This window comes from Equus asinus, chromosome 21 (assembly GCF_041296235.1).
Source record: "Equus asinus isolate D_3611 breed Donkey chromosome 21, EquAss-T2T_v2, whole genome shotgun sequence".
NCBI classification, from domain to species: Eukaryota; Metazoa; Chordata; class Mammalia; order Perissodactyla; family Equidae; genus Equus; species Equus asinus.
In genome coordinates, this window is record NC_091810.1 from 95,766,682 (window position 1) to 95,779,772 (window position 13,091).

The 13,091-nt window shown below is 39.6% G+C and overlaps 1 pseudogene; it reads right to left on the bottom strand.

Moving 5' to 3' along the window:
- Nucleotides 1-547: 547 nt before the first annotated feature.
- On the bottom strand, nt 548-2,734 carry LOC106836593 (polypeptide N-acetylgalactosaminyltransferase 1-like; annotated as a pseudogene).
- Between the last annotated feature and the right edge of the window lie 10,357 nt (nt 2,735-13,091).

The following is a 13,091-nucleotide window of genomic DNA, read 5'->3' on the forward strand; positions in this document are numbered from 1 at the left end:
AAGAAATGTATGTGTGTGTCTGTGTATGTATGTGTCTGTGTGTGTGTGTATGTGTCTGTGTGAGAGAGTGTGTGTGAGAGTGTGTGTGTGTGTGTGTGTGTGTGTGTTGGGGCGGGATCTACAAGCCAGTTGACCCAAGAGCAGCCCAGATATCAAACTTGTTCAGTTGAGACCAGACGTTATGTCAAATCTCCTTTTCTCACAAGGCAATTACAAATGGCAATTTTAACTGTCCGCAAACCACATACATTTTTTGAAATGTAGAAAGAAATGAACTATTTAAGAAGAACCACTTTTCTTCAGCTCAATATCAGCACCCAAAGGATAAAAAAAGCATACATGAGTATCACAAATGAAAACAAAATGAATGTCACTGGAATCAGCTATGTTTCCCCAGTTAGGCTTGCAAAACTGATACAGAAATTTGATACCATAACAAATTATATTTTCATAGTTCTGATTTAATTTCCTTTAAAGTCTTTTAAAATATATTTTTTGAGTTATGAAAATGTTTTGTTCATGATACTGAATCTTTTTGATTCAATACTCATTTGAATATTATGGTCAAGCCATTAAGTTTGGAAACATCCAAGCAAAGGTCATCAGTTATTGGCAGTGGGGAAGACCTGATTACATCCCATATCATGACCGATAAAATTTCCAAGCTTTTCGTTATCTTTTCTAGCTGTGTTATCCAGACATTGATGTGTTTCCACATTTCTTATCTCTCCCCAAAAGAAATAGTGACATGGAACTTGAGAATCAGGATGAATATTCTCTGGGTACCAGGAAAAGGGTTTGCGTTGTGGTTTGTGTCTTAGACCAAATCTTGTTGATCTAGCTCTGTAATCTACTTTTGTAACATCTGGGGAAGTTATATACAAGAATTTCCTGATTTCATCTATCCAAACTCTGCAGGTTATCTGTTATTTTTATTGATAATCTTCCCTGTGCCTCCCGGAAACATATAAAGTGTAGATTTCCAAAACACATATCCAAGGTGTAAGCAAGTAACAATTTCCAAAGTATGTCAACAGTGTCCAACACTAAAGGAAATTTCTAGGTTTTCTCCTCCTCAAATATCCATTCCAGCACTGTATTAATTTGCTACGACTGCCATAAGAAAGCACCACAAATTGAGTGGCTTAAACAACAGGAATTTATTGTCTCACTGTTCTGGAGGCTGTGAAGATGTAAAATCAAGACGGTCCCAGGTCATTCTCCCTTTGAAGGGTCAGGTGATGTGTCTATTCCAGGCTTCTCTCCTAGCCTCTGGTAGTCCTTGGTTTGTGGCAGCTCAACTCCAATTGTCACACAGTGTTCGCCCTATCCAAATTTTCTCCTTTTTATAAGAACACAAATCATATTGGATTAGGGCCCACTCTAATAACCTCTTTTTAACTTGACTGCTTCTATAAAGACCCCATCTCCAAAAGAGGTCAGAGTCTGAGGTACTTGGGGCTAGGACTCCAATTGATCTTTTATGGGGGACACAAGTCAACCCATAGCAAGCATGATATATTCCAATTTCTTAAAAGTAATTGTTACCAGCTACAAACATAGGTTTTTACCCACCACACAAGAGGGGCCAAGTAAAAACTGGAACACCAGGCCTATGGCAAGGAAAGAGTTTTTATTTTGGGTGACATCAGCCGAGAGACAAGAGTGAGACTTGTTTCATCTCATCCCCCCGAAAGAGAGGAGGTGAGGGGTTTTAAAGGTTTGTGAGGAGTGTGGCTGCTTATGGATGAGGAGGATCACTGGCCTTGCTGGTTGGAGCTTTTCCACCAGCCTGTGTTCAGCCTTGGGACACTGCTTACGGGGAGGGAGGGGATGATATGGAATCTGGGTGCTTATCCTTGGCTGTCTGTCTCCATGGCGGATAGTGCATTCTGGGGCCAGGGAGCCAGGGAGTAAGCAGGGAAAGAGTGCTTTGGTTTTAACCCCATATATGCTGGGTTTAATGTAGGGGAACTGATATCAGGGCCAGCATCTATGATCTCTGATAATCTCTGTCTATTGAAAAAGGGCTCTTGCCAATGATGATGGTCTGACAGGAAGAATCCGATCAACTCTCCTCAGTCCTCCTTCTCTTTGGGGAACAGGTTGTCAGCAAGAATTGAGCTTCCAGTTGAATACAATGTAGGTCACATCCTAGCCTGCCATTTATTCCAAAGTATCCGTGATGTATCACCTCATTGATAAGACATACTGCCATTGTCCTGTCATGTCTGATTCAGGCTAAGGGAGGCTGCAGCCACCCTGTTGTACGCTCACAGCATGAAGGTGATCCTTTGCCTTTTAGACACCGCAGCTCCTTTTTAATCTAGCTCTGACCAATCCAGAACTTTGTTCCATTTGGATTACATGAACCAGCAGTTTTTAGTTTTTTCACAGAACTCTCTAGAGGTTCTTTCGAAAAGTCTCTCATTGATATCAGTGACCAGGACAATTTCTTCTAGCACGTGCCTTGGTGAGCGACTAATGGCGCTATGGACAGGAGACTTCTGCAGAAGGGTGCTCCAGGCCTTGTCTCTGGAAGCCATCACCAACCAGCTCATAGGAAGATTAACTGGGTACATGTTTGTTTGACACCATCTCTAGCGGGAAGCTCTCTCTCCTTTTTTCCATCCCATGTGTTGTGTTCACTGAAGTCAAGCAGCAGGAACCTGTGCAAGAGTACCCAAATCAAGGAGGAGGCTGGGTCCACCTTGTGATATGCAAATTTTCTCATGTCACTTTAATTCAAATGTAAAATTTAGACAGATGGTCCTGACTTACTATTTTTTGACTTAACGATGGTGCGAAAGTGATAGCTTTCAGTAGAAACCATCCATCACAGTTTGAATTGTGACTTCTTCCTGGGCGCACAGTATGTGATAGGATCCTCTCTCCCCATGCTGGGCAGGGCAGCAAGCCGCAGCTCCCAGTCCGCCACACAATCACAGGCTTAAACAGCTGATACACTTAAAATCCTTCTGTCCCACACAACCCATTCTGTTTTTCCCTTTCAGTGTAGTATTGAGTAAATTACAGGAGACATTAACACTTCCTTATAAAACAGGCTGGTGTTAGATGATTTTGCCCGACTGTAGGCTCAAATAAGTGTTCTGAGCACCTTTATCAGGACTAACCCCAGGTAAGTCTGAAACTGAGGATGAAGGGGTGAAAATTTCCCTGCATTAGGGTAAAACTGTGCCTTGTGCCCACAAGGTTAATGTGGGAAACAAAATAACCCAAGTTTCTGAGCTTACCCTGCAGAACAGCAGGAGGACGGCTGATAGAGAGGAACTTTCTAACAGCCCCCTACCTGGCTAAGCATCTCGTAGCAACCTTCAGAAGCTAAAATGACCAATTGTGAACTTTAGACGTCAAAGACTGAAAATCTACCACATGCAACACAAGGAGCAGGCAGTCCCACCTGTCCAGAGGACTCAGAACTCCAGCCCCCAAGGCCGCATGCTCCCCATCCCCTACTTAAATCCCCAAATAAAAACCCTTGCTTGTGGCTCTTCAGTGAGTTCAGGATGCTGCCCTTTCTCCTTGCTCAGCTCTTTGCAATAAAATTCCTACTTTCTTCCACTACATCCAGTGTCAGAGATTGGCTTGCTGCAGGATGGGTGAGCGAACTCACTTCAGGTCTGATACCAAGTTGAGGAAGATCTGTATATTGACATGTATATGTATATACATATGAAGCATGAAAAATACAACTATACAAATATCATCATTGAAATCATTATTTCATCGTTATTTCCATTCATGATTTCATCATTAATTCAATCCACTTGCATCGGAAACCACTTTCCTGCACCATCCCCGGGGGCAGCCCGGTCCTTGCAGTGCTCTGATGCCTGCGTGCTGGTGGGGAGGCTGCCCAGGCTTGGGTCTTTGTACCTAGCATGATAGTTGTCAGGAGGGCATCGTTATGCTCCCTTCAAGTCTATTTATGCTTCAAAAGCATTCAGGTTAACTGCTCTCAGTGTGACATCGCTTCAACTTTTATGTAAACTCAATGAGAAAATTTGCTTTCAATTGTATAACTGTGCTTTTTGCTTCATCTCAAAACATGTTGTGTTCACTAACCTTCTTGCTGTTGTGCACTGATAAGTCAGTCTTCAGACTCAAGTTCTGAGCTGCTGCGGCACTGCAAAAAGGCTTTGGTTGACCTATGTTGTCTTTCCTATTAGTTGTCACAAGGTACAGTGAGCATGACAGGGTCAAGTGTATAAGATTTTGTATTTCATCACCTTTGAGGCTATTTATCATTCCACCTTCTTCCATTAGTGTGACTATTTTGGTGTTAATTTTATCATAAGATACGTAAAATATTTCCATAGAGACTAAAGGGAAATATTTAACCAAATTGCTGGTGTCATAGTAATGTTACAAATGTTTATATATTTGAATATAAATGTGTCTGTGTGTACATATATAGTATTTTGGATATACACAGAAGTGAATATCCTTTAGAATGTTTCCCTACAATTAAAATATGGGTTGTACTTTGCCATTTGTGAAAAACAAATGAGGGATAAACAAATCAAAGATGATAATTTTTCTTGACCAATAAGACAAATAAACCCCCCTCCTAGGTTCATAAAATAAAGAAAATGCACCATTAGAAATGAAAAAAGACATAGGAAATGTTAAAATAATTAAAAGTGACTGCTACATGCTAATGAGGGCAAAATAGTTAAAAACTTAAGAGGGCATGAGTAAGATATAAACAGGTTAAAAAATAACCCTCCCTCAATTTGTAAAGTTGGAAACAAATTGGAAAATCAACCAATCATACATCGCTAGAGAAGACATCAGGGCCAGATGGATTCACAGTAGGGTGAGTTTTATCTAAAACTAGTTAATTTCAATGTTATTAAAATTATTCCAAGTGACAGAAAAGCAATTCAAGTCTCCCTGTTCCTTTTAGGAAGCAATCCAGCAGTGTATCAACAGAAGCGTGTAATTTGACCAAGCACGCTTTCTTCAGGCTGCCATAGTGACTGAGCACGAGAATATGTATCAATGTAATTTATTATATCAAAAAATTAACCCAGAAGGACCAAAAGCGCAAAAGACTTGAAAAAGGCATGATAAAGTTAATAACTGGTCCTAATTGATATAAATCTAAGAAAAATAATAAGTGAAAATTTGTTAACACAATAAAGGCTAAATTGCCAAATGAGAGAAAAGATTATCATAAATAATAAATCGCTGAAACATTTTCAGTTGAAATTGTGAACAGGAAGTGATGCATATTGCCACTATTACTGTTTATTCCTTGGATAAAATACCTCATGACTATTTCCAATTCAAAGCCAGGACTGCAGGGTGTTTATGAACATTTCCACTTGACACCTCTGTCTCCTTTTCGTCACAGCGAGATTCCTGGTTCTCATGTACATGGGAGATGACAGAATTATAATTATATTATATAAATAAAATAAACTATATTAAATATAAATAACTATATTAAATACATATATATATATCGTTTCATATATATCTCGTTCATCTGCTTTATCCCACATTACACAAAAATCGTTTCCAGACTAACATCCTACCACCAGCAATGTGGTTATTGAAAACAGTTTGAAATTTTTGGTAGGTTTTCTTCCTATTTGCTTCCCATTTTTAAAACTAAGCTTTCTATTTTGAAATAATTTTAGATTCTCAGAAAAGTTGCAGAGATAGCACAGAGAAATCCTGTACACCTCTCACCCATTTTCCCCGATTGTTAACATCTTACGTAACTGTGATATGTTTATCAAAACTAAGAAATCAACATTAGTATATTACTATTAACTAAACTCCAGACTTTATTCAGACTTCACTGCTTTTTCAAGTAATGTCCTTTTTCTATTGCAGGATCTAATCCAGGATACCATATTGTGTGTAATTGTCATGTCAGTTCGCTCTTCTCTGCTCTGTGATAGTTTCTCAATCTTTGTTTTTCATGACCTTGACAGTTTTGAGGAGTACTGGTTAAATAGTTTGTACAACGTCCCTCACTTTGGATTTGTCTTCTGTTTTCTCATAAGCAGCCTGGATTATGGTCCTTTGGAAGGAAGATCACAGAGGTGAAACGTCCTTCTCATGTCATCATATCAGGGGATACAATGCTGTCAACATAACTCAGCTTATGATGTTAACCTTATTCATTTGGCCAGTGTGGTTTTGGTCGGATGTCTCCGCTGTAAAGTTACTTTTTCCTCCATCTTTCCATACTCTATTCATTGGAAGCAAGTCATTAAGTCCAAATACACTCAGGAAGCAGGGAGAATTAAACTCTACCTCTTGTTGGCAAGATCTACATAAATTATTTGGAATCCTTCTGTGAGGAAGACTTGTCTCTTCCTTCCCACTTGTTTATTTATTCAATCATTTACTTGTATCACTGGGGACTCACATATGTTTGTTTGGTATCTGGGGTTATAAACCAGTACTATGTTATTTATTTTGGCACTCAAATTGCTCTAGCTTTGGTCATTTGCAGCTTGTGTCCCTTTGACACATCCCTATCCTTTTCATTTTGAGCACTTCCTTATTTCTGGCACCGCAAGATGCTCCATGCTCATCTTGTATTTATCCTGCCCTAGTCCAAGAATAAGCCATTTCTTCAAGGATTTGGATAACAGTATTTAGGAATAAACATCTGGCAATGGGTATGCTCATTGCTACTTTTTAAAATAGTTGTACTCTAGCTGTATTTTCAGAGCATGTAGACCTCGCATGCTATACTCTCTCATAGCCCTCATAGTTCCACGTGTAAATACATACTTAATGCTCATCACGAGTTTTGTTTTGTTGTCTCCCCAGCAATGTGTCTGTTTGATGCTTCTTCAGTGCTGTCTGATGCTTTCACGTTGACTTCCAAAGGAAGAACTAGTGAGGATGATATTTCTGGCGTTCTTGGATAGTGATGGTCATTTTTCTTCAGCCTTTATACTTGAAATTAATTTTGGCTGGATAAAAAATCATTGAGAGATATATATTTTTTTCCTTTTGGCCTAAAAATTGCTATAAAATATCTGAAGACCTTTGGTTTTTTCCCCCATAAGTTATTTGATTTTTTTTCTTTACGTGCGAAAGATTCTTATTTTTTTTCTTTAAAGTCTAATAATTTTTACTAAACTATGTCTCAGTGTTGGCTATTCTGATTTGATTTTTCCCAGGTATGTCATTTACCTTATCGATATCTAATTTCAAATGTATGTATTTTTAATTTTGAAGACGTCTTCTTGAATTACAGTTTTTAGGAGTTGTTCCCTTCTCTTGCTTGGGTTTTTCTTGGGTGGGAAATTTCGTCATATCGGGGTTGGTTGTTCTCTCCCTGTGTTAATTATTTGTTGGTTTTGAAAATCATTTTAGGGGCCAGCCCAGTTGCCTAGTGGTTAAATTCACATGCTCCACTCGGCAGCCCAGGGTTTGCGGGTTCGGATCCCGGGCATGGACCTACCCACGGCTCATCAAGCCATGCTCTGGTGGCGTCCCACATACAAAAAATTAAGAGAAAGATTGGTGCAGATGTTAGCTCAGGGCCAATCTTCCTCCAAAAAAAAAAAAATCATTTTACTCTTGTTCCCAATCTCTTCTTCACATTCACTTTTTTACATTTCCACACTATTCAGTTCACTATATTTGCTGTACAAGCCTGTGTGTTCTGACAAATGCATGCCCTCCTGTAGATTCCTCCAAGGAGGAGGCATAGACAGCTGCATCCCCAGACATTTCTTCCTGCAGCCCCTGGTTCCCAAAACCTACTCATTTATTTTCTATCTCTGTGAGTTCACCTTTCCTGGAAAATCATATAAATGCCGTCATATCATATGTGGCCATTAAATTCCTTTTTATTTTAAACTTTTTCTTAATTTTCAGGCTACATTTCCGCTATGACATTTTCTGTATTCTTTGTTCTTCTTTGTGTCCATTCTGGTCTAGTCTTCATTGTTGAGATGTTGTTTTGTTTCCTGAAATATTTTTTGGGTGTTAGTAATTAATTTTTGAGTTTTTATAATTTTGGATTATGTTGCTCATTAGCATTGATGATCAGTGTCTAACTAACTTTAGGCAATTTTAAAATATGAGGGTATGGTTTTCCTCTGATTTTAGGGGAGTTTTTCTGCTTTGCTTTCATTGCCCAGAGGGACGTTGTTCTGCTTGCTCTTATGTTAAATCTGAGTGGTATTTAACTCCAGTCATTTTCTGATGCTCATTTCTACATGAAATTGGTCATCTTAACTTTTCAAAGGGGGGGTGTGATTTTATATATTTTCTGACTCTGTGACTCTCGAGCTCCCTTTTCTGTCATTCTTGTGAAATATTCCATTTTGTCATTTAGTCTACACTGTCTTTCCCCAGTCCTGCTCTGTTCCCTGTGGTCCCTCCTCACTGTGGAGGTCTGTCCTGGAAGAGGCTTGGGCTGCTTAACGTTGAGGGGTGGTCCGGCCCGCTCTCCCGGCCCCTTCAGCTCTAACTGCAGATGGCTTGTACTCACCTACTAACAGGATGCACAGATCCCTGCCAGTGTCACCTGCTTTCCAGATTTGTTCCCAAGGTGCGTGGTGAACACGTGCTGGTAAGCTCTGGGCCTGTCATGGGCTCCCTTGCTTCCCTCTGTTTCCTCCTGCACAGGCACTCCCGCCACACAGGCCTCCGAGGGCTTGGTGGGTTGTTCCTGCCACTCGTACTGGGAGGTTTGTGCACAGACTTTATATTCTGGCTCATATTTTCCTTCATCTTATGCTGTCCATAGATTTTTGGTTTTATCATCCAAGTTTCTCTGTGGGTTTTTATGGGGAGATTTGAGGATTTTTCGAAAGTTAAGGACCCATAGTGGAAGATTTTAACTCATTTATTTTCAGTGGCTGATAGAAAAAACAGACGAAAATTAATGAGAGGATTTCAACAATGCAATTAATAAAAATAATTTAATTTACACATTGAACCCAGTAGCAAATGATGTCATAATGCACATTCTTTTCAAGTACACATGAAAGATTAGAAAATATTCTTGGCCATAAAACAGTTATTATCAAATTTAAAATGATGGGAACCATGTAGAGAATATTCTCTGACTACAGTGAAATCAAGCTAGAAGTTAATAACAACATGGTAATTAGAAAATCAGCAGTTTGAAAGTAATAAACATACTAAGAAATAACTTATGGTCCAAAAACTTCACTATAGTAATTAGAAAATACTTTGGATTGAATGATAATGAAAACACATACATATCAAGACTTGTGGGATGCAGATAAGCTGGTCTGAGAAGGGAGTTTATAACATACATTATAATTTCTAATGCATACATTAGGAAGAAGCAATGTCAATCATCAATTAGCTAATGATCCATCTGACAAAGTCTTCAGCTTGTATTTCACAGAATCCCCTCTGCCTTTCACAGTCTAGTCATCAAAATACTTCAAGCCCCCCAGTCAAACCAGACTGTCATGCCTATGGGCTTGTGCTCATACATACCCCTCTGCTTAGAAGACCGTCCTTTTAGCTTCCTCCTTTGCATCATAAATTGACTCCCTGTTCACGATCTAATCTCAGTGCAGGACTTATTGATACCCTTTATAAATGATTACTACTTTTGTTTCGCCTCCATTTTTGCTGTACAGACTTCTGTCAGTCGCTGTAGTGTTTTAATTATTTGTGTAGGGGAATATGGATCTCATTGAAGTAGTTCCATTCTTTTCAATCTTTTCTTTTTCTTTTTCCTTTGGAGCTGGAGGGATAGTTTGGCTGAGCAGCACAGGGGTGTGGGGTGGGAGAGCGCCTATGAGAGCATGAAGGCCATGAATGGCCTCTGTGTCTGGCTCCCACCGATTACAGATGGCCTGTGCTGGTCAGGCGTGAATTCATGGGGCCGGCCGGGTGGCACAGCAGTTAAGTGCGCACGCTGCGCCTCTCAGCGGCCCGGGGCTCGCTGGTTTGGATCCTGGGTGCGGACATGGCACCACTTGGCAAAAGCCATGCTGTGGTAGGCATCCCACATATAAAGTAGAGGCAGATGGGCATGGATGTTAGCTCAGGGCCAGTCTTCCTCAGCAAAAAGGGGAGGATTGGAAGTAGTTAGCTCAGGGCTAATCTTCCTCAAAAACAAAACAAAACAAAACAAAAGAACTCTTGTTCACCATGTGACTGTGGGCAAAGTCCTTATTCCTCCCTGATCTTCAGCTTCCTCATTAGTGAGAATTGGTAAAATAATACACACTGTTAGAGCAGTTTAAAGTTGAATGAGGAAATCACTGTAAAGCCCGTAGCACTGAACCTGGCACATCGGTGGGCTCTCTTCAACCATTGCTTCCCTTTGGTCTGGGTCTCGAAGTCATTTAATCCTCTCCACTACTCTTCCCAAGTGAACACATGCACAGAAAAATTTCAGAAGTTAAGTTTATTGCCAGGCAAACTATACATAGTAGAAAACAATTGCACTGGGTAATTTTCTGAGGGGAAAAAGTCAAAGTCAAAGTTCAAACTGAAGTGTTAGAAAGGAAAGGGAGAATAGTTCATGGAGATAATGGTAATTAATGATTAATTAATGATTGAAATTAATTTGTGATTATGATATTTACAAAAATAATTAATGATTGCAAACTAGGTCAAAGGGTAGGACATATGAGTCCACAGGTCTGTACATTATTGGTTAAAACAAGTTTCATTATTCCTTGGTCCAGAAATAAAAATCTTCAGTTACTGTCAGTAAGAATCTGACTTAGTAAGTTTATTGAGCTCTTGGTTCTTTCAGAGCATTAGTGTTGGAACAGTTGATGTGAAATACTACAGCATTTAGCAACTAATGCTCTAAATTGAAAGTTTTCATTTTACACCACCCCTTTTTCCCTGTGAGAATCTCTTTAGTGGAGCAGAAAGAATGGTCATCCAACTTTTAGACAGTAAACACACAAAGTCCAACCAATAAGGATCACTGCAATACACAAATGGAAAAGATAACGATCAGCCACAGTTGTATATTAACTGAGATAGAACTTGATGTATGAAAGAGTTAGTAGTTAGATATAAAACTGAGAAATTTCCCTAAATGTCTTTATTTTAAAATAATTTTAGCTGGAAAATGTTTTTTTTCTCTAACTCACTAGCCCATCACCCTTTCCAAAACATGTGGCTCAATGCAACCTATGCTGTAAACCTTTACGATTTGCATGTTAGTGTTCAGCTCTTCTATTTATCTACATAAAGCCTTCTATAGGAATTCCCTCAGCCCCTCACTCCCAGCTTCAAGGGGGCGTGCTGACTTAAATGTGCTCCCCGATAGGATATAAACTCTTTGAAATCAGAAAATGTATTTTCATCTTTGTATTCCCAGCACCTCACAGCAAGCCAATCATATGGAAGGCAGCTGCATCAGTGTTGGCTGCTGGAATAGGGTCTGGATGGGTCTTGAGAGAACGGCACTTGTTTAGAATAACCAATGTGGAAATGGAAAAGAAAGCTGATCAGGGCAAGTCAAAAAATCACTGACCAGTGTGTTCATTAATTATGTTTGAGACCACCCTGAGATTTTCTCCCTAGGATTCCCAGGTAAATTATAGACATATCAAACTATCGCAGGAGGCTGTCTGTAAAGAAAGAAACAGAATCACATCATTTGTTAATTCTCAATAATACTTTGATTTTATTTTTTTTTATTTGAAGTCTTTTTCGGTATGATCTGTCAAGATGGACAGTAGACAGACTTGAGGTGTTGTCAAGTAACTTCAGGGTTGGTTATCCTCTAGGCCAGGTGCCCTATTGACCAAAATACTCTCAGTTTTCTTGAATACTTTATTATGCCCCAAATAAATTTGTCTCCCAGATGAAGCTGAGTGTGGAAAGAGAAGCTGATGTCAGTACCTGCCCAGTGCTGAGTTAGAGAGAAAAGGCAGAGACAGGTAGGAAAAGGGGGATGCAGGTGCTGAAAGTTCAAGCAACAGTTCAAATAAAACTAAACAGTGATGCTACACGGATGTAACTAGCTCCTGGGAATTCCCACATCTCATTAATTTGCAGACTGTTGAGAGTAAAGACCTTAGAGCCAGAGGATCCAGGCTAACACAACAGCTTTGGAAACATGTAATGATGTGACCTTGGGAAGGAAAGCAAACGTCTTGTCATGGTAGTTCTTGCCTTCCACTGGTGACGTGAGGACTGAGTGATACCATACATTCGACACGATATGAGGATTAAGTCATACAATACTTGAAACTTGGCATAAAACTTACTTGCTCCTTAAGAAAATTCTTAGGGAGTTTGAGCAACTGAACTCTTGGGTCACTCAGCAATCCAAAGGACCTGTATTTGGTGATGCCACCGTTTCAAAAGATAGTCTCCAGGTTTTGTGGATCTTAACTACTTCTGTCTGGAAGTGACACACATGAACTTCTGTCAGATCCCTTTGTCCAGCACTAGTCCCATAACCTCACTTAACTGCAAGAGCAGAGATCTAAAAAGCACAGGGGGGCGTGGACACTCAGTGAGCAGTAAACGTCTCTCACACTACTACTTGTTTTCGTAGGACCTTGACAAGTTACTTAAGCTTCTGATCTCAGTTGCTTCTCTGTAATCTGAGACTAATTAAACTCTGGGACAAGGGCGGTTGAATGAGCGCTCACGGAAGACTGTCCTGGCTTCGCTCTGTACTGCTGAACGAGCTCGTACAACTCTCTAGACGTCCCTCAGTCTCAGCTTCCCTCTCTCCCGTATGACAATAATCCTATTGAGGATTAAATAGATTGAATTGGTTTAGCACACTGCTTGGGGTACAGAGTAAGTGCTCAAAAACTGTTAGCTGTCTCTATGATTGTTGTATAATTTTAACATAATTAGTATTATTCATTGATTATCGTAATTGTTGGAAGACAATAAAAGATAATATAAACTACATGCGACCAGATCCATCTTACGTTGTAAAAGCTCTCAATAGTTTTACAACGTTTGTTTGCCTTCCTCCACTCTGAGGTTTGTTATTTGAATTTTTCTATGGCCTTTAAAAAAAAATAGTTAAAGTTTTCTGCATCTAGCAGTTGTGAAATGAATGTTTGTTTTTGACTGCCTAGCAACAACCCAAGGGTGTTGGGTTTGAC